Source organism: Meleagris gallopavo, chromosome 17 (genome assembly GCF_000146605.3).
Source record: "Meleagris gallopavo isolate NT-WF06-2002-E0010 breed Aviagen turkey brand Nicholas breeding stock chromosome 17, Turkey_5.1, whole genome shotgun sequence".
Lineage (NCBI taxonomy): Eukaryota > Metazoa > Chordata > Aves > Galliformes > Phasianidae > Meleagris > Meleagris gallopavo.
The window spans coordinates 7,328,958-7,333,375 of NC_015027.2; positions in this window are offsets into that span (position 1 = coordinate 7,328,958).

The window sequence follows — 4,418 nt, forward strand, 5'->3', positions numbered from 1 at the left end:
AAAAAGAGGCGTGGCAAAAAAACAGAAATATTCAGATTTGCACAGAATGTTTTTGGAAGAGAAAAACAAGACAACAAAAGCCTAATGGCATGTCCAGAAGTTATCAGGTAAGCAAGAATTGAGTAGAAAATATACAGAACATAGCTGGATTTTTTAGGCGTCGAACTCTCAGTATTTTTAGTTTTCATTGTTAAAACTTTCATTCTGTAATTTAGCATATAATCGCTTAATGACTTTTCTTACCTAAAGTAAAAAAAAATCCTTATGATTAAGGATTTACTTTCTCCTCTGAGGTACATTACGTCTTGAATCTAACAGAGAACAGGATGTATTGAACTTACACAAACACCAATGAGTATGTTAACCCAAGGTATCCTTTGATCTTAGCAATACGTTTACTTCTGTCAGTTACTGCTTAATTGCTGAGTATCACCTTGTCCTTAAGGCAGAGCACAAAAAGAAAAATGCATATGAAAACTCTTTGACGAGTGACATTCTGGTGAAATGAAAGGTCACCTATAATAGCATGTCCAGTGGTAGGAACAGTTTTGGTCATATTCTCCATGAATTTCCCCAGCAAGACCACGACACTGATGTTATGTGAGCCTAAATGGACAAACCAGAGAACAGAGAGATTTCTAGGAACATTCCAACCTATATTCCGTGATTCCACATCACAGATTTAGTCCTAGACATGTTTGTTGTGTCCCTTACATTCGAGGAGTGCCAGGGCTACCATAGCTAACTGCCCACTTTGAGATGAGCCAACAGACCTTAATTTGCACAGCTTGGCAATTAATTGGTATTCCAGACATCAGTAAAATGATTGGATCAAAGAAACACAGCAACATGACTGACAAACACTTCCCTTTGGACTGACCTAACTTTCAGTCAGTTATGCTCAATAATAAAGTTGCAACAGAGTCGGTCAGCCAAATGCTAACTATCCTTTTGTATTTCTTCATATGTGTTACAAACACTCCAATTAACACGCTAGGATCTGGCACTGCCACACACTATAATTAAACTCATTGCTTCAAAAGAACACTGTGCATATAGCAAGTCTTTAGCACTTTCTTGCTCCACAGTGCTCTATGCTATGACAACATCAGCACCTCCGCTGATTTGAACATCAACGGAAAATGATTAGCCTTTCTGGCTTGAAGCCAACAATGATTAAGGCCCAGATATAATTAATGTCCTGGGTCGATACTGGAATTAATTCACTTGCACCCTGCACAGATCAAGCTTTCAAGTCGGCTGCCTGACATCTCCCAGTGACATCAGCAGAAGAACAGACACAACCCTGGGAAGTGAGATCCTTTCACAAACCTTGTGCGCAGCATCCCACACAGGTACAGCTCATTTTGAATGAAAACCTTAATATTCTTTTTTTCCTAGCAGTTTCCAGGAGGTAAAGAATATTATGTCTCTTTGTTCTTGCAACTACAGACTCATTGACTTGTCCTCATTTGGTTTTGAAAGTCCAGGAGCTGGAGACCATTCTGCTCTCATGTAAGTCCTGCCCTGGGAAATAGCAGCTTTTAATCTATCCAAGTTCCAAAGCAGGGAGTTCTTTTGCTTCTCACCACTGTACTTTCTACTTAAAAACAAGCAAACAAAAAACAGAATCAAATTCAGATTAAAAATGCTAAGTGAGATTTCTGTCTATAGACCAAGTACAGAGTTCAGGTCAGTTAGGTTTGGGTGACATTAAACCAGAAGGAGAGGATTTGTTTTCTGTGGCTACATGCAAAACCATATACTGAAAGATTCAAGCCCAGAGCCTACTTTTAGGAAGACTATTCTGACAAAATTTGTTGACTTGAATGAATGACAACTATTGCAGCTGTCTGATTTAAATGCCATTTGAAAAGAAGTTTTTGAAGTCAGAAGCTCTGATGCTATAACAAAAAACACTACACAAAGTAAGGGTGAGCTCGTGCCTACCTGAGCTGGAGGCTCTTCCAAGTTCCCCAAGGCAAGCAAGGAGCTGCTGGCTGCAGCACACACAGCTGCTGGAGCTCTGAGCACTGCCAGGTGAGCAGGGGTTGGGCTCCACAGCACCAGAATTCTTCTGCAGCTTGCTGTGGTAGATAACAACAAGATTGAGTGTTCCTCAGGAGGAAAAAATAATCTGACCTGTTTTATTAATAGCAAGGGCAATAACCTCAGGCACTAGTGCTGGTTACGTAGTCTTTCATCGGCTGGATATCAGAGCGAGTCAAGTTGTGCTCCATTCTTTACATTCTCTAGAACAGCCCTGAAAAACATGCTGCATGAAAGATGCCATGAATCACCAAGTAAAGAAAATGGCTTGGTTTGGAATTGCTCATTTTTCTCAGCCACGTATTGCCCTCTGCTGTTGCACGTGTGACACCGCCTGCTGGGCTGAGCACTGGGAGCTCATCCTGCGCCATTCCCTCACATCTCACTGCCTCCCAGCAACACCACACATCCAGAACACGGGGAAATAATGTTAATTTTATTTGAAAAATAAAAAAAAAGGAGCAGCCCTCCCTCAGAGCAGCTCACCTGTGACCCAGCTTCCTGCAGTGTGACTGCCAGTGAGCAGCGGGCTCAACGCCCCTCCAATCCAGCCTTCAAACAAATGGCTTCAGAGCCAACGCAGCTCTGCACTCCGAATGGCAGCCACCACCAGTGACACACACCTCACCTTTGCCCTTCGTTGTTCTGTCAGTTTTACTTCATATAACTTTTTCCTCATTTTGGCAGTGGAAAAAGTGACCTGTGCAGGAGCAAAGCTCGTTAGTGGTGGCAGCTGCTGGCACTTCTGGGTCCAGGACAGTCACTGTGCCGAGAGAACTCAGCCTTGTGCCCTGTGCCCAAATGCACCACAGACATACTGGTTAAAACCAAGCTGTGATTACTGCACCTGTATTCCAAGTTAAGCCACAGACCTACACTCCCTCTGTAACTGTTGCACACCAAAGCGTGAGCTTTTGACAAGACAAAGCTGGAAAAAAAACAAATTCTAAGAAGAGGGTTATAACCAAAGTAATTAATATTTGTGAGGAACTTTGATACATTTGTTGAGTGATACAGAAAAATGAAAACGTGAACGATGAGTGATTACCCTTCTCAGGATTGGGCCTGAAAATAATCTAACTCTCAAATAAGATACCTGAAGAACACCAAATAAAAATACCAAAGGACACGTGCTTTGCCTCTGGTCTTTATATATCAATGTTGCAATTGGCCTACAGTGCTACTAGGTGAATTTTTAATTGTAATTTAACTTCTGTACAGTCCACTTAAAATAATTCTATATATCTAACTATAACACACTGAAGTAAGTTGTAACCCTACATCTCACCTGCCAGGGTAAGCTAGAGTGTTTCAGGATCACCTGAAACAGAGCTGTGTTTTGCTACACGTGATGCATGTGCGCTGCTATCAGCCAGAGATAGCAAGTGGAGAGGCACGTGACAGAAGGATTTCTAAACTCCCAGTCAAACATGGGAACAAGAATGCACATGGAATGCACATCCCTGCTCAGGGCAGTGTAAGCATCTTCGGGGTTTTCTCTTTTTCTCTTTGTGCCCCACAGCGATAACCGTTCTACTGTAAAATGAAGAAAATTCACTTGTTTCCTTAAAGCCATGATGTTGCCCTTGAATGCAACACCTACCAAACCCAGGTGACATTTGTTAATCTATTAATTATTAATCTATTAATCTAGAGCTACCCATGGTAAAATTGTGTGGCTATGTGAAATTCTGCAGAATTAGAGCACTCCAAACAGGAGTCAGACTACATGGCAACGTTTGCACCTTGGTCCCTACAGCAGGCAGTTCTCAGACCTGAACAAAAGCAGCTTGTTGAGGACGTACAATGAATGGCTCTGTCAAAGAGTTAATTTTTCAAAATCCTTTAACCCTGGGAAAGAAGATGAAGTGACAGTGACTGATTAATGAGGAGGTCATCTAAAGGCTGGTCGGGCTACCAGGAAATCACTTGTATTATTTGCCTTCATCCAAATGGTTGTGTAATTTCACTGTATTTTCCTTCTCTAACAAATACGACAACAAGGAATCTGGGCAGTCCTTTTCTGGAGGCTTTCTTACTTGTTTGTTGTCCATTACTATTAAGCAGAACCAAAATCTAGACACCAAATTAAGTTTCTCTGATTTCCATTACATTCTTTAGAAGTCTCATCGTTTTGTGGACACCAAATGCTTCAAAACATACAAATACTTTAATACATAAATGACTTCAAAGTCCGTTAAATACAATTAATTCCATGGTCTTTAAAATACTCTCTCACTTATTAACTGCACGAAAAAGCTTGCACTGATATTTATATAGTACTGATTTAATCTGGCTCGTGCAAACCTTTTCAGTATCCTGCAGGGTTTATAATGAGGACCAGCAGAGCACTTTGTTTTAGATGCAAA